The sequence below is a fragment of the Trachypithecus francoisi genome, unplaced genomic scaffold, assembly GCF_009764315.1.
Source record: "Trachypithecus francoisi isolate TF-2019V2 unplaced genomic scaffold, Tfra_2.0 Lachesis_group13, whole genome shotgun sequence".
Classification (NCBI taxonomy): Eukaryota; Metazoa; Chordata; class Mammalia; order Primates; family Cercopithecidae; genus Trachypithecus; species Trachypithecus francoisi.
Genome location: NW_022681458.1, coordinates 52,515,905 through 52,541,203, shown reverse-complemented (window position 1 = coordinate 52,541,203; position 25,299 = coordinate 52,515,905). Strand labels below are relative to the sequence as shown.

Here is a 25,299-nt window from a genome sequence, read left to right as displayed (position 1 = left end):
TCAAAAGGTAGTCCACAGAATGGAAGACACTATTTGCAAACTATATATCTGATAAAGTATTCATACCCAAAATATATAAAGGATTACACAAAAAGGATTCCTACAGCTCAACAGCAAGAAAATAAATAACCCAATTTAAAATGGGCAAATGACTTAAATTGATATTTATTCTAAGAAAACTTAAAAGCGGCTAACAGGTACATGTAAAAATACTCATCACTAATTATCAGATAAATGCAAATCAAAGCAAAAATGAAATACCACCTCATACCTGCTAAGATGACCATTATGTTTTTTAAAAATAACCAAAAATAACTAGTGTTAGCAAAGGTGTAGACAAATTGGAACACTTATGCACTGTTGGTAGAAATGTAAAATAGTGCAACCACAATTTAAAACAGTATAAAGATTCCTTAAAAATTAGAAATAGGGCTACCATATGATCCAGTCATTTCACTTCTGGATATTTATCCAAAACAATGAAATCAGGATATTGAAGAGATATCTGTACTCTCATATTCATCGCAGCATTTTTCATAATAACCAAAAGGTGAAAATAACCTAATGAATGGATCAAAAAAATATGTAAGTGTATACATACAATAGAGTATTATTCAGCCACTTAGAAAATCCTGGCATATGCCACAACATGGATGAATCTTGGAGACATTATGCTAAGTGAGACATTATGCTAAGTGAAATAAGTCAGGCAGAGGGGAAAAATACTGCAGGATTCTAACTATATGAGGTATCTGAAATAGTCAAACTCATCTTAGCAGAAAGTACAACGGTGGTTGCCAGGAGCTAGGAGGATGGGAAAATGAGGAGTTTCTTTTCAGTCATATAAAGTTTCAGTCATGCAAGATGAAAAACTTATTAGAAAGCTATTGTATAACAATGTGCTTACAGTAAACAATACACTTAAAATTTTAAGAGGGCAGATCTCAACTTACATTTTTTTTTGCCACAAGAAAAAATAAACACATAAAGAGAACTTTAACTTTACCAGGGATAGTAGGAAAATAAAAGAATAAAGAAAGAGAAAGGTAAGCCCCTTCTGAAAGGTGACCTCAGGAAAATGTGGGACTCTCATTCACACCCAGTGCCTTTGATCCTTTCTCCAAAAATGTTTTACATTGGGGAAAAATATCCACAAAACTGCATTTAAGGTAACTACATACTGATTCATGCAGATACCTATTATGTTCATACAAAACAAGCCTGACCCCCCAACTTGAGTATCTTTTTTGTCTAACTTATGATCATCTGGTAACTTAAGAAGAAAGGACATGTGTAGATATATATAGACAGAGATGATAGAGATAAAATATTTAACGAATGTGTAGAAGCTATTAAAGCATTTGTATGTTTCTTATAACTAAAGAAGAATAAAAAGAGAAAAAGATACATTTTTGTGCTATCTTCTATTTTTCCATTCCCTGTTCCAACAAGACAGTCTTTCTTCATTGAGAGATTTTGCTATCAGGAGAAGGAAGTGGAGGCCTTTCTCAGATCTTGCTGGGAAAGCTGAGGTGGAGAGGAGTTTGTTGGAGGAATTCAGAAGGTGACACAGCAAGAGAGTAAACATATTCCACACGACTAGAAAGGAAGAAAGGTCTCTGTTCTGCTCCATTTGGGCATCCCAGGAAAGTGGCAGGACCTTTAGGAGAATGGTTCCTTGGTGGAAGAGGAGAGACTGAAGCCTCACACTGAGACCCTTCTGGGCCTGAGCATAGACACAGAAGAGCCACTTGCCTTTAAGTAACTCCAAGGGTTTGGATAACGGGAAAGTCCTCAGTGACCATGGTGACTCAGACACTCTCATTCCATTTTCTGGGCACTTCATAAATTTCCTGAATTTTTGTGCAAACTAGAGACATAGACAAGCACCTGTATTTAAAATTATGAGGTTCTAATTTGCTAGGTGGGTAAGGGACTCAGACTCATATTTTTTTTCTGTAATTGTGAAATTAAAGTAATAGGACATTTCTTCCACACCTCACATCGGGTAGTAGTATCTATAATCACAATACATAGGAAGCTATTTATTACATAATTATTTTATAAGTGAGAAAGATAGGTTATAAAACACTGTATGATATAAAAGTCCATTTTTGTAAAATAAAATAATATACTGAGTTCCTACAATAGGCCAGGCAATGAGCTGGTTGAGGCAGACTACAGAGGAGTGGGTTTCAGGGAAAAGATTTCTCTTGAACATGTTTCTCCAGGACAATATATCGTTCATTGCTGCTATAGACTGGATGTTTATGTCTCTCGCAAATTCACAGTGAAATCTAATTTTGAATGCAATTATATTTGCAGGTGTTTCCTTTGGGAAGTGATTGGGTGATGAGGAGGAAGTCTTGTGAATGGGATTAGTCCCCCTATAAAAGAGAATCCAAAGACTTCCCTTGCCCTTTCTCCCATGTAAAGACACAGCAAGAAGATGGCCATCTATGAACCAGGAAGCAGAGCCTCACCAGAGAGCTCATCTTCAAGTTCCTCGATCTTAAACTTCCCAGTCTCGAGAACTACCAGAAATAAAATTCTTAGGCTTATGAGAAATTAAAGGGTAGGTGGAATCACCCCTGAGAAAAATGCTTTCTGCTGAGTGACTAATATTGAGACCTAGTTTAGCCTTCAAAGCTGCTATGGCCCAGAATCACTGATACAAGAATAAAATTTAAGAGAATAAACAGCTGGATTTGTAGTATACTTAGTTTTCTATTTCAGAGTTTTATTAAAATAGAGCAAGAAAACTTCCATCAAAAGCAAGCACATAGTAATAATAGTCTCAGCACTACCAATACATATGGTCATTATACTGAGGGTACAAATCATTGTTTTCCTGTTGGCATCTGTGTCTTTTCTCTCACTGCTTTCATTTTGTTTCTAGGTAATTGGAGGCTGAGATCCAGGAAAGATAAACAGAGTTTTAAATGCTTCCATTAAAGAATAAAGTTATTATTGCTTCCTAAATCAAAGCTACATGTAGCCACAAGTTGAGGTAAACAATGACAATTAAAAATGAGACATTAACATTTCTACTTCCTGTAGCTGCTTGTCAATAAACATAAACATTGTAAATAGCTGACTAGAATTAAGACCCAAAGAACTCTAAAAGTAGTCACCAGAAAAGCAAATGGAATTAGATACTATAGGATCGTTAAATACAACTTTGTTACTACAGCTTTACCTTGGTATTCAAAAAAAAAAAAAAAAGTTAAACAGAATATTTTTCTTTCAACTCAATATTTTCTTTAATGGAGTTTATTCCATTGTTTTATTGTTGGAAGAAGTGTACAGATGGTCCTGACTTACAACTGTTCAACTTAAGATTTCTCAACTTTATAATGATGCAAAAGTGATATGCCATCAGTAGAAACTGTACCTCAAATTTTAAATTTTGATTTTTTTCCCAGAATAGTGATACGTCGTATGATACTGTCACTATGTGGGCAGCATCAGTGAGTCACAGCTCCCAGTCAGCCATGCAATCACGAAGGTAAACAACCCATACAGTGTGCTGTGTTGCCAGAATTTTTTGGATATTGTGTTTTGGGTGCCATTAGTTCTACAAAATGTCAATTTTTGACTTACAATATTTTCCACTGGCAATGGGTTCATCACCACACTACCCCACTCTAAGTCAAGGAGCATCTGCATTTGCTCTTTCAGTCATCTTATTTTAAAGATTTGGTTTTATTTTTGCTTCTTAGCTATTTTCTTTGTTTTCTCTCTTTTATTTGATAGTCTATGTTACCTGTGATATCTACTTTCAGTATGTTGTAAATTATGTGTTCTGTTTTTAGTTCCACTAGTGTTTACATTTGTATCTTTTATAGCATTGATTAAGCATATAGTTGTCAGTTTATCAAGTTCAAGAAAGAAATAGCATCTATTAACTTCCTCCTAAGTAAACTGCAAACTATACATCCTCAGCCTAGTCCCATTCCACTACACACACCCTAGTTTTTGTTTTTATATTCTGTAATTTTGAAATCATTATTATTGTATTATTTTATTCAATAATTTTAAGGAATTATATTTCCCTTTTAATAGACTCATTTTTATGTTCACATAAACTCAAAGCCCACCATCAGCTTTTTCACACCATGAGTTTCCCATTCAAGAATATTTTAGTTTTTCTATACATTGGCTGAATTGTATATTTAAATGAAGATTTTGGTAGGGTAGCTACATAAGTAGTATATTTTCCTGAGTCGTTGGGTACATAAAAATATTTTCTTGTTGATTTTACATAGAGGTTTCAGCCTGGTTACATAAAGAATACTTGGATTAAACCCATTCTCCTCTGAAAATTCAGTAGATGATGCACCATGGTCTTCTGAGAGTATAACAGGAGGTGAAAAGCACAGGACCTAGAATCATGTAAACATCTGATTTTAGCTCTGCTAATTGCTTGCTATGAAACCTTTGCAAATTAGACAATGCATACTTTTACTTCGTTTCCTAAATCTCATTGTTCTTATCTGTAAAATGAGACTACTCCTTACTTTCCAGGTTTAATGTAAGGAATTAATAGCATGATCTGTATTAGTGCTAATAAAAATATAGTGCAAACCACATTTATAGTTTTAATTTTTCCAGCAGTCACATTAAAAAGGTAAAATTAATTTAATATTTATCATTTAAATAAAAATGATTGTACTTAACCCAATAGGTTCAATAATACACATCATTTCAATATGTAAAACATTATTGAGATATTACATTCTTTATTATACTAAGAATTCTAAATATAGTGTATATTTTATACTTATACCATAGAGCTATACCATACAGTTATAGCATTTGCATGTCACATATATCAATTTGGACTGTCACATTTCATGTCCTCAGAAGCCACATGAGTCCAGTGTCTGCTTTACTGGAGAGGTCAGGGTTACATACTATGACCCAGTAGAGTTTCTGGCATAAACATTCTCTAAATAGTACATATTTTTAATTGTTTTAATGACATAGAGAGAACTATCAGAAAAATCTCTTACTTTCTTACTAAATCATCTGTTCCTTCTGCCTAAATATATGCAAAAGTCTTTATTATTTTTTCATGTTAAGAAATGTTTATTAGTAAACTTTTTATTGCTATAGAACATAATACTGAAAAGAGCAAAAATCGTGTTTCACCCAAAGGATAGTCACAAAGTGAACATGTGATCAACACTCAGATTCTTAGTCTCCCTAGGTGATTTCAAACATTATGATGTTTAATTGCATCTAGTTTTGAACTTCCCACAAACATAAAGATGCAATATGTATCCTTTTACGTCCTGCTTCTTTTAGTCAGCATTATATCTCAGCCATATCGTTGCATATGAGTTTTAGAATATAATTCTCATTTTCTGTAAAGTAATCCATTGTATGAACATACCATAATTTATTTATTCACTGTTTCATTTAACTGTTGTTAGAATTTTTAGCTCCTAGTTAATTCCAGTTTGGAGCTTATGCAGAAAAGAGTTAACATAACAGGGCATACTGCTATCCCTAGACTAGGCTGCATCTACTGTTGGCCCTTGACTAGCATGTGAGAACCTGGATTCTGGAGTGAGTAACTGGTAATAGTGTCTCATTGTGCCCAAATGGTTTGCAAAAACAATGTGGTTTATGCTGAACACCTGCTTTCCTTCTGGAGTCTGGAATTCTGCTATGGTCTAGGCAGAGGCTGCATATTTGTCTGTCCCAATAAAAAAAAAAAAAAAAAAAACTCTAAACAGTGAGTCTCTAATGGATTTCTCTGATAGACAGCATTTCACATGTGTTATCACAACTTGATGCTCTAGGAATTAAGTGTGTCCTGTGTGATCAATTGGGAGAAGACTCTGAGAACTTGCACCATGTTTCCTCTGGATTTTGCCCCATGAGTCTTTTCCTTGTCCTGATTTTACTTTGTATCCTTTCACTGCAATGAATCATAACCATGAGCATGACTTTAGTTGTGCTGAGTCCTGTGAGTTCTATAAACCATCAAAACTGAGTTGTCTTGGCAATATCTGACACAGGGCCATTACAAACTATATTGCTATGGATATTCTTGCACATGCCTGTTGGGCAACATATGTGAAATATATATTGCAGAGTAGAATTATTGGGCTATAGGGTATGAATATGTTCATCACTACTAAATATTGACAAATAGTTTTCCATAGTGGTTATATTGATTTACAACTCCTATCAATAATTGATGAGAGTTCTAGTTGCTATACATCCTCTCCAACACTTGACATTGTCATTTTAGTCAGTCTGATGGGTATAGAGTGGCATCACATTTTGGTTTTAATTTGCAATTTGCTTGATGACCAAATAAAGTTGAGATCCTTTTCACAGGTCTATGGGCTACCAAGATATTCCCTATTGTGAAGTGTCTATTCAAGTCATTTGCCAATGTTTCTACTGGGTTATCTGACATTTTCTTATTGATTTGCAAGCATTCTTTATGTATTATGGATATGTAAGACCTTTATATATATATAAATATATATATATATAAGTATATATATGTGTGTGTGCCAAATACATGAAAAATATACTCCCACTCACTCTTTTAATGATAACCTATGATAATAAGTTCTTAACTTTAATGTAGTTTAATTTATCAGTGTTTTTCTTTATAGTTAGCAATTTGTGTATCCTGTTTAAACAGTATGTATTACTCTGGAATCATAAAGATTTTATTCTCCTATTCTTCTAAATGCCATACTTCATTACCTTTTACATTTAGATTAGAAAGGATTCTCTGTATGTTGTAAGGTCTTTCTTTTTTCTTGAAGTCAAATAATTCCAGGATCTGACGCACAATTGAGTATTACTATTTTTATCTGGAATCTGGTTTGCTCTTTCAATCTAGAAGTTTACTGTTTACCTCAGTTTGAGAAAGGTTTTTTAAATGTATACCTTAATAATTTCCTATTCCACTTGTAATTTTTTTACTTCAGGAACACTATTTCCTCCACCATATATGCTTTATCTGTTAGCATCTTTTTAGAAGTTATGCCACCCTTCCCATTTTATTCTTTTATTGTTCTTTCAATTTTATCTCTTATTTGACAGAGTTTACAAAAGAGGATAAGAATAAGGTCTTAGAAACGGTAATTTTGTAAGACAATAACAGCAAAAAAAGACAGCTGGGCTCGAGCAAATGAATACAGTAGTCAATATTGCTGTTAAAAAAAGATTTTCTTAAATTATATATGAAATGATACACATAATAAGTGGTAAAGGAATTCATAGGACTGAGGAATGACATTGGTCTGGGGTAATTAAGAAATGCACCTCAGAGAAGTTAATGAGTTTGATGATATGTAAGTAGAACATTACTGTGGTAAAAGCTAAAATATGCATAATTGCTGATAGTATAGTGATTTGGGCAATATGTCCAACCACTATAGACCAAACAAACTTGCAATGACAGACTATAAATGTGTACTTTTAATAATAAACCCAAATATAAATTCTTATTTGGCACAAATTTTCCATTTGTTCAGAGAAATTTATGAAACTCAAAATACAACAATAAATGTGGCAAAGTAATTATAACTCTACATTTGATGAACTTTGGATTTCCTTGACACTGATATCTCAAGGCTCAGTTTTGCATTCAATAAACTTAAAAATCACCATTTATATTTTGGAACCATTTTATAGCTTTTATTGGATGGGAAAACAGAGCTAATCTTCATCAGTATTTTCACAGAACAAAATACTTCCATCATAATTGAAACTGTCGATGGGTCTTGGGAATATAATATGTTTGCGAGCTATTATTGTTTCCATTCAACATCAAAATAAATATATATAAAACAAAATTTATTCTAATTTTCTGAAATAGCTTCAGCTATGTTTCTCCTCTTCTGTCTGAGAATTTTGCATTGCTCCAATATAAATGTGATCAATATGTCATAAATATGAGTATTTTGGTTTATTTCTTTCTTGATGTTTTAAAATGCAAATGAGACAGACAGCAGGACATCTCCACAGAGATCCCACTGAGCATCGCCATCTTGATAATTAATCACTTACCAGGAACTAGGCCTCCATTTTGCAGCCTCAAAGACCTGATTTTTCCTGTACATTGAAAATGGATCATGAACCTGAAGCATTAATTCAAAATTCAAAAGGATAAACTTTCAGTAGGAAATAAGATTCTAAACAGAACTAGAATATTCGTATGTATCACTAAGAAAATATATTAGTCTGTTTTCATACTGCTATATAAAGAACTGCCTCAGAGTGTATTAGTCTATTTCCTACTGCTATAAAGAACTGCCTGAGACGGGTAATTTTTTTTTTTTTTTTTTTTTTTTTTTTTTTTTTTTGAGGTGGAGTCTCGCTCTGTCGCCCGGACTGGAGTGCAGTGGCCAGATCTCAGCTCACTGCAAGCTCCGCCTCCCGGGTTTAGCCATTCTCCTGCCTCAGCCTCCCGAGTAGCTGGGACTACAGGCGCCCGCCACCTTGCCCGGCTAGTTTTTGTATTTTTTAGTAGAGACGGGGTTTCAGCGTATTAGCCAGGATGGTCTCGATCTCCTGACCTCGTGATCCGCCCGTCTCGGCCTCCCAAAGTGCTGGGATTACAGGCTTGAGCCACCGCGCCCGGCCTGAGACTGGGTAATTTATAAGGAAACAGGTTTAACTGACTCACAGTTCAGCATGGCTGGGGAGGCCTCAGGAAACTTACAATCATGGCAGAAGGCGAAGGGGAAGCAAGCCACCTTCTTCACCAGGTGACAGGAAGGAGAAGAGCATAGCAAAGGGGAAAGAGCCTCTTACAAAACCATCAGATCTTGTGAGACTCACTATCACAAAAACAGCATGGGGGAAATGGCCCACATGATCCAACTACTTACTCTCCACCTGATTTCTCCCTTGACACATGGGGATTATGGGGATTCTAATTCAAGATAAGATTTGGGTGGGGATTCAAAGAAACCAAATTATAATCAGAGGTCAGTTTTTTAAAAGGGTAATAATTACTTAGAAAAATAAAATAATTATTATACTCTGTTTAAAATTGAATTAGGTATTTTTTTTACACAGAAAATAAAAGTTCAAATGCTCTAGAGGCTAGGCAGGTAATATCAGTTAGCAAAGTCATCCCAAATGAACTTTGGTCAACTGAAGGGCAACAAGGTGTTTACAAAGGAACTACCAGATATTCAATTCTAGCTGATCATCATCATAGCAAGTATAGACTCGAGTGTTGACAGAACTTCTGATTTTTTTAAGAGACTCTGGAACTTTACATTTTTTATATTTATCTTCAGATTTTTTAAATGTTAATAATTATAATAGAATAATGGCCTCACAAAATGCCCACGACCTACTCCCAGAAATCTCTTACCTTGCATGCCAAAAGGGACTTTGCAGATGATCAAGAACCTTGAGATGGGAAGATTATCCTGTATTCTCCAAGTGTGCCAAGTGTAATTCCAAAAGTCCTTATAAGGGGCAGAGTGATGCAGGAAGAACACAGTGAGGGAAGGGGACATGATAATGAAAACAAGAGTCAGAGTCAAAGAGTGCAATCTGAAGATGCAACATTTCTGGCTTTAAAGACAGAAGAGGGCGACACAAGATGGAATGCAGGAGGACCTAGAAGTTAGAGAAGACAAGGAACTGATTGTCCCCTAGTACCTCCAGAGGGAACAAAGCCTGCCCATACTTTGATTTTAGCCAAATAAGACACATTTCAGACTTCTTCCTCCAGAAATGTAAGATAATAACTCTGTACTGTTTTAAGCCACTAGATTTGTGGTCATTTGTTATAGCAGTGTTAGAAAACTGTCATGTCCTGGAGACATTTTCCCCACTGCCTTGGGGATTAACATTCGGCTCCTCATTACTTATGCAAATTTCTGCAGTTGGTTTGAATTTCTCTTCAGAAAATGGGATTTTCTTTTCTATCACATTGTCAAGCTGCAGATTTTCCAAAATTCTATGCTCTGTTTCCCTTTTAAAACTGAAGGCCTTTAACAGCACCCAAGTCACCTCTTGAATGCTTTGCTGCTTAGAAATTTCTTCTCCAGATACCCTAAATCATCTCTCTCAAGTTCAAAGTTCCACAAATCTCTGGGGCAGAGGCAAAATGCTGCCAGTCTCTTTGCTAAAACACAAGAGTCACCTTTGCTCCAGGTCCCAACAAGTTCCTCATCTCCACCTGAGACCACCTCAGCCTGGATTTCATTGTCCATATCCCAACCTTTGCTCCAGTTTCCAACAAGTTCCTCATCTCCATGTGAGACCACCTCTGCCTGGGTTCCATTGTCCATATCTATCAGTATTTTGGTCAAAGTCATTCAACAAGTCTCTAGGGAGTTCCAAACTTTTCCACATTTTCCTGTCTTCTTCTGAGCCCTCCAAACTGTTCCAATGTCTGCCTGTTACCCAGTTCCCAAGTTGCTTCTACATTTTTGGGTATCTTTGCAGCAGCGTATCACTCTACTGGTACCAATTTGCTGTATTAGTCCGTTTTCACTCTGCCGATAAAGCCATACCTGAGAAAAACCATGATATACTATAATGTATAGTATAATATACATTATATCCAGGGCATGACAGAGACCTTTAGCCCCTCCTATCACAGGCCTGGAGGCCTAGGAGGAGAAAGCGGTTTCATGAGCCTGGCCCAGGGTCCCCATGCTGTGTGCAGCCTAGGGACTTGATGCCCTGCATCCCAGCTTCTCCAGCCATGGCGAAAGCGGCCAACGTAGAGCTCAGGTTATGGCTTCAGAGGGTGCAAGCCACCCTTTGGATTTCAGACTTGTGTGGGGCCTGTAGCCCCTTTGTTTTGGCCAATTTCTCCCATTTTGAATGGCTGTATTTACTCAATTCCTATACCCCCATTGTATCTAGGAAGTAAGTATGGCTTACTTATACTGGGTTACTTACACAAGTTATAAGGATTTAATGTACTTACAATTCCATGTAGCTGGAGAGGCCTCACAATCATGGCAGAAGGCATGGAGGAGCAAGTCATGTCTTACACAGATGGCAGCAGGCAAAGAGAGAGCTTGTGCAGAGAAACTCACACTTTTAAAACCATCAGATCTCATGAGACTTATTCACTATCACAAGAACATCAAAGCGAAGACCCACTCCCATGATTCAGTTACCTCCTATTGTGTCCCTCCCACAACACATGGAAATTCAAGATGAGATTTGGATGGAGACACAGCCAAACCATATCAGGATTCATGACAATAATATTTCTTATAATTTATAACAATTCCAAGTTTCTTGAGAGCAGTGTTCATGCTTTCTTTTTTTTATTATTTGAATAATTCAACAGATCACAATAGAACCATAATTTAGCAGTATTTCAGAAAAAGATGCTACTTCTTTGGTTTTACCCACTCCAGACACAGAAATTTCATTGCAACAGTTAGATAAAATCTAGCATCTGGAAAAGGTGCTTTAAATCAAAACTTAGTGATGGGTTATTTAAGATGATTAAGCTCAAACTATGGTATGCATATTATATCTGTTTTATTCTAAGATTAATTAAGGTATACTCAAAATATTTTAAACAACTAAATAATATTAGTTTGGAACCAGTATGAACTTCATCTTACTCTTCACCAAACAAGACAGTTTCAATCCTTAGCCAGAGTTTTTCCTTTGGAAGTCAAAGGAGAATTCCTCTTCCTGGGTTTCCCCAAAATCTTCTCTGTGTGCAAAGCTTTATTCAATGCCATATGAACCTTTTGGAATGTCACATGTGCCACTGGGATAGTTTTTATTCTCAGACATTCTTTAGGAAATTTCTCAAAGCTTAATTTTTATCAATTGATGTCTTTCAATATTGGCATTTTCCAGAAGTATAATGTCCCAAAGATCTATGCCTTGTCTTTATTCCTCTATAGATGTAATCTTTCTCTCTGATTATTATTTTTCCCCTCCCTTTGGCCATGCTTTGATCTGTCACATTCTTAACTGCAATATGGTCAAGGGAGATTTTAAAATTCAGTTAGCTAAGAAGATTGTTTACCATTTGATAGAGTAAGAGTTGAAACCATGCTTCTTCTATTGATGCCATTACAACTTGTGTTTAGTACAACTCCTATGGCTGGAGAAATTCATGGTATGTGATGTTGAACTATTTCACAGCTAATACTGTGGAATCCAAAAAAGCACTCAGTTTAATGATAAAAACAAATTAGATTTCCATAAGCAGAGGTTTGTTGATATTGTCAATTTTACTTAGGCACCATTGCAAATACTCATGATTTCATATTTGGTTGTTGTAAACAGAAATACATTATTTTATCTCTGAAAAAACATATATTTCAAACTTCCTAGAAAAAAACTACAAAATGTGGAACTTTCTAATCATTCACCAATATATGAAAAATTCAGTTCTCACCCAGAAATATAATCCAGATTATGACAGGTTACTCATTAGTAATTACTCATAAGTTCTAGTTGGATATCTTCGTTTCACAGAACAACTTATTAGAAGAACCATCCTAACCATGCTAGAGGTGAAGCTGAGAATTTTAGCAAATGGAAATAGGTGATAGCCCAATAGCAATGAGCTACATACCTTGACTACAAGAGGCTGAGAAACCTCATAGAAAAGAATTTGAACTCTGTTCATATTTGGGTTTTAGTTACATACAGATGTGATAGACTGCAGTGTGAGAATGTGGTAAAATGTAATTGAAGCCAAATATGGGCATACAGAGAGCAGGGTTCCCTTGAGAAAAAAATCAGCATAAGTGGGAAATAAGTTTGGCACAATGAGCCAGATATAGCAAAACATCTTCTTCGTGGGGAAAACTGGTGGTTGAAGACACAGTCTGTAGAGGCATTTAAAGCCATAAGACTCGGTCTTCTGGACTGAGGAGAGCTGCCTATGGTCTCTGAGAAAGAGAAGCCTGTGTAGTAACCTGAAACAACACTATTGATTCTACCCAAAGTTAATGAATTTTAAAATTTAAAGAGCTACATCAAACCAATTCTTCTGAGGACTAAAAACTGTCCCTTTACTTCCACATAGAACAAAAAAAGCAAGATTGAGATGGAGGAAATGTTTCTGTCAGATAAAAGAGATTACCTTGGTTCTGAGACAGGTAGAATGGTGATGAGATCCAAGCACAGGTAATAGAGAAACAACAGGCATGGACCAGTTGTGGTTGCTGTGCAGATGGGCCAAGAAGAGAACACCTAGATGGTGCAAGAAGTGTAAAAGTGAGGAGCAAAGTGATAGATGCCAACAGCACAAGCAGCTGGCAGGTACAAAAGTAAAGGTGCAGGGATACAGAGTAGATTTTAAAATGTGCATTAATACATGCTTATGTTAATAGGTGCTGTGTACCCCTCCTTTCTCCCCAAAAGAAGCCCTGTGGTTAAACGGAATTGTGAAACATGTACCCACAACTCCCCTTCAAGATTCACAACACATATTAGAGTCTGAAAAATTCCACCCAGAGAAAACCAACATGACCACATTTATTTGCCCCTAGGGCACTCTTATTTGAAACTGTCACACTGTCAGTGTGCTCACACACAATGCTCACTGTCACACTGAGGAACAGATTACAAGGCATACCAGGTTAGGAAGTCTTTTCTAAAAAAATTTTCTTTCTTTTTATTTTATTTTATTTTGAGACAGAGTCTTGCTGTGTTGCCCAGGTTGGAGTGCAATGGTATGATCTCAGCTCGCTGCAACCTCCGCCTCCTGGACTCAAGTGATTCTCATGCTTCAGCCTCCCCAGTAGCTGGGATTACAGAACTGAGTCACCATACCCTGCTAATTTTTGTATTTTTAGTAGAGACAAGGTTTCACCAAGTTGGTCAGGCTGGTCTCTAACTCCTGACCTCAAGTGATCCAACCATCTCAGCATCCCAAAGAGCTGGGATTACAGGCATGGGCCACTGCACTCAGCCTAAAATATTTCAAGTTTTAAAACTACCACAATATAGTAAGCAACTCAATGTATTAAACAATGATAGGTTCTTAAGAAATGTTTCATGAATATTCAAAAGCTTTAAAGTCAATACATGTTCTAATTTTTCTAGGAATAAAATTAATTGTTATTAATTCACATGGAAATACTTTATACCCAAAATAGTTTAAGCTACACATTTTAAAAACATAGTTCTTCCTACTAGCTCTAAAATATTCATAAAAAGGGAAGGTAAGTATTGAATCCACAGAATGTTATAGTTTCTTTGATAATAGCAATGTGCTTTTATCAGTGTCACAAATTAGTAGTTTTCATTTGTTAGATACAGCTGTGTATTTCATAATTTATATTTGTGCAACAAAGTCTGGCATTTCAGAGAAGTTTCCCTTATCTACAGTTAAATCTGTGTTTTAAAAAATTGGAAAAGAAACAAATGGTGAATAATGAAATTTATTTTAAACTATTTTAGAAATATTTGGCAGCAACTATTAGAGTATTAGTAAGAGAACAGCTCTTGTAAAAATGGCAAGTTTATTTTGCATGTACTTTCTTGAAAGAAAAATAATTTAAAATGAAACAAAGAAGTATTATCAAATGTGTATCATAGAAACATTTATTAACAAGGAAAAAATCTTTCAGTAAACACTGTATTTCATCATCAGGAGTTTGAGTCTATAAAACTCTGTGCATCCATTCATACATATAGTATATCGAAGAAAAAACTACAAATTCTTTCTGCTTTTTGTAATATGTGGCTTTTAAAAATAAGCCTGGTGATTTTATCCATTTTTCCCTACCATTGAATTTACACTATAGCTTTCAAATTAATCCTACTTGAGAAAATAGACTAATTCATGACCCAATATTCTTCTCCAATGATTTCTGAAAGATTTTGTAGTTGGAATAATAATTCAAGTTTCTGAACATATCTGGCCATTTTGCATATGTTCATTTCATTCTTGGTCAAGGTATGTTTCCATATCATTAGTATAATTTTAAAGTATCCACAAGGCTATTTAAAGTATTTAAAGATAATTCTAATAAATAGGTTGTTATAATATTTCAAAGGACTTGGGAAAAAATTAATAGTTGACTTAACTCAAAATTGTACAATAATTTTTCAAAATTATTTGTAACAAGAGTAGCCAATTCTGCAGTTCTCTTTGGCAGACCAAAAAAAGTTTTATTAAAGTAAACTTTCAGGAAATGAAGTTAGCAATATATAGAGTAGGCATATATTATCTCAGGATTATTTTTCTCACTAAAATCCTCTAAGATGGCTATTGAAAATTTAAAACAGCAATTATCATTAATTGCAAGCATAGACCAAAATAGCCAAAATTGAGATAGTCTACATGTCATATTGAAATAAGGTAGCAGTTTTTAAGCAATGAACCTATCATTAATGAAAAGCTTAAATTCTCTCTCCAGTTGGTCTTGAAGTGTGAGTTTTACTGTGTATGTTATGGCAAAACTCCAGCAGCTGACTAATTTATAAATAAGGAGTAGATTGGTTATAGTTTCCTATGGTAATTCAGGATTCAAGTTTCTTTATTCAAAAATAATTTAGAAGTCATTAAGGGATTTGAATATAATTGAAGTACAATAAATGGTCATTGCAGTTTTATTCCAGAGTTCCAATTTAGGTGTTAAAAGTGGTTCTTTTATCTATGATTATCTTGATTGAGTAATCCTGCTTAATTATTTAATTAAAGCATAAAACAATTCAAATAACACAGACACCACTCAATCCCAAACTGTCAGGTGAATTAAGGCCAGTGTAATTATCTGTGTTTTGAGGTTTGTTTGTTTGTTTTGAGATGGAGTTTCGTTCTTGTCACTCAGTCTGGAGTGCAGTGGTGTGATCTCGGCTCACTGCAACCTCCACCTCTGGGTTCAAGCGATTCTCCTGCCTCAGTCTCCCAAGTAGCTGGCATTACAGGTGCCCACCACCACGCCCGGGTAATTTTTTGTATTTTTAGTAGAGACAGGTTTTCGCCATGTTGAGCAAGCTGACCTCAGGTGAGCTTGTCAAACTCGTGACCTCAGGTGATCCCCCTGCCTTAGCCTCCCAAAGTCCTGGGATTATAGGCATGAGCCACTGTGCCCAGCCTATCTGTGTGTTATTCCATGTACATGGGTGCAGTCGTAAATGAGGAAGGAAGAATAGCACTTTTCACTTCTGGTCTACAGCTAAGCCATATCTCCCATGAAAATATTTACTATATGATAAGAATGAACAATAATCAAGATGCTTAAAGTGCTAGGGAAATGAAACACATAGCAGCAGCAGCTCCCACTTAAATAGGGCTTACTGTGTACAGAGTACAGGTCCTAGAGCTTTGGATATATGAACTGATTTAATCTGCACAACAAATTCATGAGGTTACTACTATATTATCCCATTTTACAGATGAGGGCTAAAACATTGAAAGGGCTAGTAACTTGCCAAGGTCATGAACTTGGTAAATAAAAGAGCCAAATTAAAACCCAAACAATTTGACTTCATAACCCATGCTCTTAGCTAAGTAACAAAGTTTAACCAGGCTCTTATGCATCTCTAGAGAGTAATACTTGGCCAATTGTCCAACTATCTGAGACCAAACAATCTGGAGTCACTTTAGCTAGAATCTTCAATAGAGTGGCTAACACTACTGATATTATTTTCTGCAATCTCCTTCCCTCCCTTACTTGAAAATCTATCTTAGACCTCTACTGATTTCTCTACTTTCTTCCTTCATTGAGGATAAGTATCCCTCTTCCTTTCCAAGGCTAACCGAACGTTCCACTTTAGCACTTAATTCCATCCCCTATCATACTCTTTAAATAACCTTGATTCTTAACTGTCCTCACCCTACTACACAGGATCTCTTTCTTCACCCAAGACTATATATTTGCATCTCTACTTCTTTGAGAAAAGAAATAATCCCACAACCCTATTTCCCCATAGAGCTACCATACCATCTTCATTCCTTACCCTTGATATTTTCATTTTAAGGAAAAGTGGCTAAAGTGGGACCAAATCAATCACCATGTTTTAGTCGGAGATTAAAAGGAAATCATGATGTGAATTTTTCAATTTCTGTGATGTAAAGAGAAGAGGACTTGGAGCCAGAAGTCTACTCTGCTTAATGGTATGAATTCTGGGCATCAATCACATGCCAAATGGGAGTAATGACACTATTTCACTGGGTTCTTGTGAGGATTACATGTGAGCAAGTGTAGAAAAAGCCCTCAAATTGATGGGGGGCATGGCTCTACACAAAAAAAAAATTAAAGATTTGTTGAATATGAATTAGAATGATTATAATAATAAAGTTAGAAAATTATCCTCTAATAATCAATATAAAGATCAAATGGATGAAAAGGAGATAGGGCCAGGGCGTAAATGAGAAACAGATCAAGATCATAGGGAAGGAATTGATATTGTGTAGACACTAATACTCAAAAGGTACACTAGAATTCATTCATTCAGCAAATATTAATAAAACACCTACTGTGTCCCTAGCAGTGGTCATGGCATTTGAGATTCGTAGTAAACTAAATAGACAGAATCTCTCTGCCATCTGACTTTGCCCACTCCAACAGATTAATCCTTCTAAAGAACCATCATGATGGTTTATTTCCTTGTTTGAAAGTCTTAAATAGTTCTTTATTGTCTACTTAATAAATTCCAAGCCTCCTAATCTGTCATTCAATGTCTTTTATATTTTCTTGAGCTCAAAACATTTTTTGACTTAATTTCTTAGTACTTCAACTTTTCCCCTACATGAACTCTCAAAAGACAGTAAAAAAATAACATTTTAAAAAGACTCTAGAACTGCTCTAGTTTTGGAATCAAAGTATATTTTAGTATAGCTGGGACATTTGAGAAGTTTGAGAAAGGAAGAATTGCAGATGATGGGACTGTGAAGGAAAACTGGACTCCAGTCAGATTATAAAGGACATTATATGCCACACTAAGAAGTCTCAGTTTGTTCATAAAGACAACTGAACACTTTTATAACCAAGAAGTGTTATGATCAGGCCTGTGTTACTGAAAGGTAATTCTAGGGACAGTTGTAGGATGAATTTGAAGAGATATCTGGTGTCATGAGAGGCAACTAAGAGAATATTGCCATGATGATGAGAGATGGTGACAGCTAAATGAATAATGCAGTGGAACTCATGGCACGAAGGGCCTTATTCCTATGAAACATTTCAGAGCTATTATCAATAAGGTCAGAGACAGGTTGGCAGAACGGTTTAATGGTTATGTGGTTCTGGAATGAGATTGCCCTTGTCTCAGACCTATCTTGCCCACTTACTAGCTTATGCCTTTTGTCAAGTTACCATATCTCTCTTACATTCATTTTTAATGTAGAGATAAATAGCACTGACCTCCAGAGATGCTATAAGAATTAAAGTCAATACTCCATACCGAGTTCTTGGCAACAAGCTAGCTAAGGAAGTGCTTTATGAATGTTAGCTATCAGCTGTAAAACGTGGAGAGTCAGAAGCATCATTTCCTCCCAGCTTTGTGTGTCTTCGAACTTTTTGAGCATTCCTTATACTGTAGATATATTGCATGTTTACCTTTATTGAATCATTCTTCATGCCATCTCTTTCAGTTCGATTTCCATCTGCCAAAATTCAACCTAATCCCAAGTCCTTGATTTAGTCATCTTTTAATTCTCAGTGCTTTAACACATTTTAGATTTCAACTAATTTTGGTCAAAGTTCTCTGAAAACCTCACCAAACACGTTTTTTTCACCCTCTGAACTTTCACAGGACTTTGTACCATTCTTGACCCTTGCCACACATAATCCTGCATTTGAGGACTTAATATATATAACTAATCTCCCTTCATTGCTCTGTGAGACCCTGCCCCGCTACAATTCTTTTGGTGATTTTCACCTAATTAGATTGGTCTCTTACAAGATAAGTCTCAGCATAACTGTTTAATGATTCACTCACTCACACACTCAGTGACAAATAATTCAAAGGAAAACCATCAACTAGATTTTAAACACCTTATTGCCCTAAACCGATTCTCCTTGTAGTCAATACTTACTTCTAATGTTTCCTCATCCTGGAACCTGTTGTGGGAAAGCATTCTGAAAGGTGCTCATTAAGTAATCTTGAGTTCATACCATTTGGTCCTCCGTTGATTGCCCTTGGGCACTTTATTATTCTTACAAAACCTTTCCAAAAAGTAAAACTCAAATTTTCTCAATTTAAGATAATTTTAACTTTTAAGCAAACGTCGTGCTATAATTTAACAGAGATGATAGCTGTTTATCCTGATTGAGTCACATCACATTTCACTGTGTGGGCAGGCATCTGAATGTTTCACAAACAGCAGTTATGAAGGGTGTAAATATTGGTTGGCTTAACTTAGTTTAGAAACACAAGGCTGCTATGGCCAGTGATCTAAACCACCACCACTGTTCCACTAAAATACTTTGGGTAAGGCTTTAAAATGTTTTGGGAGGGCAGTCAGCCAAATACATGTGCCATCCAGATTTCCAAGTCTAGGAGTGGGAAAGAGGGAAACCTGCCTGAGCATGCGCAGAGCAGACAGCAACCCCACAGTCACTTCTCCTATGCTCTAGTGCTGTGTCCCTGCCTGGGCCCCTGGCAGCACGCCTGTCCTGACTGCAGCCACTCCAGGCCCTGTGGCACACAACATTCACTCTGACATTACGCCAGAATCAGGCTGCCTCTGCCTGTCACCAGGAGCCAAAAGACAGGATTCCACTGCATCTGAAGCAAATGTTGTTGAGGCATGCCAGGAAAATTGTGAATCAGAGGCCAATTTGGGAAGCAAACCACCTCACAGATTTCTTGCTCAACCTAGGAACAAAACTCCTATCATTTGAAAGCATCAACACACACCTCCTTCATTCCAAAGACATCATAGTCATTCAGTATCTTATAACCTCTATTCTGCTACACACAAGTGGTTGTTATATTTATTCATCAGACACACAAACAAGCATCTGCAGATTGCATCCTACACCCCTTCCCAAGGGTATGCCTTATAGAGGGCAAAAGCAATGTATCACTCCCACTTCTACCAATCAGAAAACAGGCTATCCACATTCTTTTCCATGTATTAGAAACATGTGCCTCTGATCCAAAGACTTTTGATCGATAGGACTCTCAGAATTAATAAGTTCCAAATAGTAATTAATAGAATGTGTAGTTAATTTAAAAATAAACAGTTAAAATCCAAACATATTAAAAGTCCAATTCAAATATAAATTTCATGCATATCAAAAATTTGCACTCTCTAATTATTAACACAGTAACCTTTGTGTAGTCATTCAACATATTTTCCAATGTACAATAAAATTTATAGGGTGATTTTAATGCCTTCTGTACTTCTGCTTTTCTCCATCCAAATGGCAACCTTCTTTTCCCCAACCTCAATACCCAAAATCTCTTTGATGTTGGAATTCTTTTGCTGAAACCTACTAAAATTTGGACAACTGTTTGAAAAATGTCAATATTCTCACAAAACAGACTACATTTATATTGCTCATGATAAAATAATTATTTGTGCATCAAAAGACTATTATCTAAATAAACACTTTTTAAAATGTGAGCATGATTCAATTTGATAAACATAATTAACTTTACTATAGGTTGGTTCCAATTCTAGACATTATATATAATAAATATAAGCCCCCTCAAGGAGCTTATAATCTAATGGGTAAAATAGATATTAAAATATCTAACTATAACCTAAAATGGAATAATGTAAGAACTAAAGTGAATTATAAACATGTTATAAGATTAAAATGGAAAGAACTATTCATCTTGATGAAGGGATTAAGATAATGTTTCATAAAGGAACTAGTACATGAGCACCTTGAAAGATGAGTAAGACTATGATAGAAAAAAGACGAAGAATCTTCTACTCTCTAAAGCATCATACCTTAAAAGTACAAAGTGGGTGCAGAAACTCACAAATAGTGTGGAATGGCCAGAGGACATGACACAGGAGTTGGCATAGGAGATGGAGCCTCAAAGGTGATTAGAAAATGATTACGACCTTCAGTATTTATATGTTAGGTATTTATTATACATTCAGATGTCTCTATCTTGTGCTTGTTATATTCCAGGCAGAGTACCTGGCACTGAGGATTCAACAAGGGTTGATATTTAGTCTTGTCTTCCTATGTAGAGAGGATTTTGTAAAATTTCATTTTCATAGGCAACAAGAAGTTTGTGAAGGTTCTCATGGAAAGAGATGGAATAAATGAGCCTGTGTTTTGAGAGCACCATCCTATGAAAATACATCAAACAGATTGGAGGGACAAGATTGAAAACAGAAAGAGGGGGTATATATTGGAGGACACTTATACTCTGCAGTGCTATTTTCTTCCTGGTAGAAGTAAGGCCACTAGCAGTATTACCCAAGGCTTCTCTTCTCACTGTGATGTGGAGAAATGATTTGCCAGATTGGTGAACTTCAAAAGAGCAACCAGGCATATAGAGCTCTGATCACTCCTCCTCCTGATCTCTTGGGAAAGCACCTGACCTTGGAGATCTGTTCTGCTCATCTTCTCCAGGCTGCAAATTGTCCACAGCTGACTATAACTGGGTGGGTAAGGTTGGCTAATTCAAAAGTTCACCTTTAGGAAAATTTGGCAATCTTTGCAAATCAGAAAAGATTGTCCTCATATTTTTTATTTTATTTTTTTGAGACGGAGTCTTGCTCTGTTGCCCAGACTGGAGTGCACTGGTACGATCTCAGCTCATTGTGACCACCGCCTCCCAGGTTCAGGCGATTCTGGGACTACAGCTGCACATCACCATGCCCAGCTAATTTTTTTGGATTTTTAGTAGAGACAGGGTTGCACCATGTTGGCCACGCTGGTCTCGAACTCCTGACCTCATGACCCACCTGCCTCGGCCTCTCAAAGTGCTGGGATTACAGGTGTGAGCCATCACGCCCAGCCCCTCTCCTCATATTTTTATACCTGCATAGTATTCCCTTTTTGGATGCATCTTAATGTTACTGTTGGAAATTTAAGTTATTTGCAGGGTTTCCTATTATAAACAAAACTGTAGTTAATGACTTGTGCAGACCTCATTTCATATATTTATCCACTTATCTGTGATATAAGTACCTAGAAGGAAAGGCTATATACATTCACAATTTTAGTAGACATTGCTCAGTTGCCTTCCACAAGGTTGGACTAATTTATGTACAGCAATATATGAAAGCCAATTTGCCCCACAACGCTTGCCATCCCAATATTTAGATTTTTATTCAGATTCCTCAGCTTATAGAAAATGTATTTTACAGAACATTTTCTAATCTTGGAACACTGTGAAAGTTAAAATTCTTCTTACTATGTATGGCAATTCTCTGCCTAAACAATTTGTGAGGTTCTAAAATATAAAAACATTATGTGAACATCAAGGTGCATGGATTCCCTCATTTATTTAATTTTTATATTTTAAGATATATCTCAATAAATGGAAAAACATACTCTGAGCTTCAATATAGTCAAATGCAATTCTAGTACATGGCTTTAAAACAGATTTTGCTTTTCTGAATTGGAATTTGAAATGCCAAAATATCTATGTCGTACTTAGATGTAATGTTTATTACCACAGGTGTAATAACAAATGTAATCATTGTCAATTAAACAATTTTATTAACATGTGTGATATGCAGGGAAGTGGCCAGATCTTGAGAACAGAAAGAAAAATAACATAAATGTTACCCCTGCCTTCAAAGTAATTACCATGCATTAATAATTACTACAGAATATAGTAAAAGACAACTTCCAATAGAAAAGTATTTTATTTTAACCAATGAAAAGCCTTTTTACCTATAAAATACTATCTCTTATTAAAATATACCTAGGCTGGGCACGGTGGCTCACGCCTGTAAGCCCAGCACTTTGGGAGGCTGAGGCGGGAGGATCACGAGGTCAGGAGATCGAGATCATCCTGGCTAACACGATGAAACCCCATCTCTACTAAAAATACAAAAAATTAGACAGGCATGGTGGCGGGCACCTGTAGTCCCAGCTACTCAGGAGGCTGAGGCAGGAGAATGGCATGAACCCTGGAGGCAGAGCTTGCAGTGGGCCGAGATCGTGCCACTGCACTCCAGCCTGGCTGACAGAGACTCCGTCTCAAAAAAAAAAAAAAAAAAAAATACGTCTAATCCCTTTTGTTGTGAAATAAATTTACGCTTGGTGTGAAAATCAGTTCTATTGGGTTAATATCTATTATTTGTGTTATGAAGTTAATTTCTGTCCATGCAAAAGTATGATTCCAGATAATTACATTGACAATGCTACAAATTTTGACAGCGTGGTCATCTCCCTCATATTTTCTTCCACTGGTCCATAAAAACTAAAATATTGCAGCTGACAATTACCCTACAATATCTAATTTTATATCCAACATAACTTATTTACATTGTTGCTTTTTCCCCATAATTTTAAATGACCAGTCTTTTCTGATTGGACATCTTAGCTAAAAACATCTGATCATTTTATTGAGAACAAGAGATAATAACTAGTTCAGTAAAAAGTGAAAGTGTTCTAGTTTTGCTTAACATGATAACTCTGGTCCCAGAACTGCTGAAAAAAATGCACTATACAGTTTCATAACTAAGTCCTGTCCTCAAAATGAAAGATTGTAAGGAATATGATGTGTTTGAGTCTGTGTGGGAGACTTGTAATGTTAGAAGGATTCTTTTTTTCCATTCATATATGGAATTTAATTCCTCTTTCACTTAAAAGAGGAAGGACAGGGAGCCTCAGCAGCCCAGAAAAAGCCACATAGCCAGAGAGCAACATGGTGGAATGAGAAGAACATGGAGCCAGGAGAACTGGGTGCCAACCTGAGCTCTGACAGCCAATGATCCAGGGCAAATTACCAGGCACCCAGGAGAAACAGGTGTCAACGTCGGCTCTGACAGCCAATGAGCCAGGGCAAATTACCTGCCAAATCTTCACCCATTTTCTCAGCTGTTAAGCTTCACCAGATGTTCTCTAAGACTTCCAGTTCTGATATTCTCATCTATATTCTGACATTTCCAACCTTCATCCTGTACTTCTTCTTCCCAAGAGAGCAGCAGATGGGAAGATAGAGAAGTATATCAAATCTGAGTAGGAAAGAGGTCAATCATGACTTTCAGTATCTTTGGTACACTCTAGTCCAGAAATGCTTTTGGTGGTAGAACAGTGGCTAGTGAAAGAAAAAAGTGCACTAGGAGACAATTATGCAAGCAAAAAATGCTTATTTCTTTCCTTCTCCAAATGTGAAAAACAAAAATGTGACTGAATACTGTATGCTGTTATAAGATTTTCCATTTATAGAGTCTTATAGTAATATTCATTCAAGTCCTAATTTTCCAAGGTTATTTTTAACCTTAGTAACAGTATGATTGTTCTACTTCACTACGGTAACCATATAACATCAATTTTCCAAGACAGCCTCAATTTTAATTCACTTGTCCCTAATTCAGGCCAAATTTTAGACTTATCCCTTTTGTAAGTTTAGGGAATATGATTACCAGTGTATTTAATTATACCTTGTCTGTGTCTTTCTTTCTTGATTACAATAACAAATTTGACATGAAAATAAAAGAGTAAGGAGAGACCCAGATTTTAATATTTCACATCTTTGTTCTTGGCAACTGGTCTCACAAGCTGATACGGTGACAGAAGAGATGGAGGCTCACAGAAAATCTACCCATTAAGTAGACACAGATACTAGGTGATATTTGGCTACATTAACTGACCACAGAGAGTTTAGAAGGCCTGGAAAGAAAAGTTGGGATTGTTTTATTGTTAGTGGCATTTTCAAATGAAGATACTAGGGTCCCTATTAGGGAAAAGAAGTCAACTAAATTTAAGAAGCCAGAAAGGCTGACAGTTGTCTTCTGGGAAAAATATACAAGGGCCACAAGACCTTGGTAACTAGACTGAAGTCCCAGGTACTACACAGAAATGCCCAATGCTGGATACAACGATATATGGAAGAAAGGAAAATGTTTATTACTTTTTTATATATTGACTATAGGCATCATGACATTGTGTTCCTAATTCCTTTAGTATACATGATCAAAATAAAAGTAGTTTTTAAACTGCACTGCATTATATTCCTCTTTCAAAAAAAAAACTGCTATAAGCTATAAAGTCTTTCAGAAAAAAAAATGCAAACACACAATATTGTATAGTTCATTTCAAGGGAGTCACAACTTCCCAGAAGTCATCCACAGACTTCAATTCAAAACTTTTAGCAAACAGAGATAATACCTTTTAAAGATAATCTAGGAGTACAGTGCCTGCAAATGCCAAGGCTAGTTTGCAACTAAGAGTATTTAGGTAGCCCAGTGACTGGAGGGAG

At 36.0% G+C, this 25,299-nt stretch overlaps 1 long non-coding RNA gene across 1 annotated transcript in view; it reads right to left on the bottom strand.

Annotated features, from left to right (window-relative positions):
* LOC117094745 overlaps positions 1-25,299 on the bottom strand; it is a 102,836-nt gene that overhangs the window by 5,510 nt on the left and 72,027 nt on the right. The window lies entirely within an intron of this gene.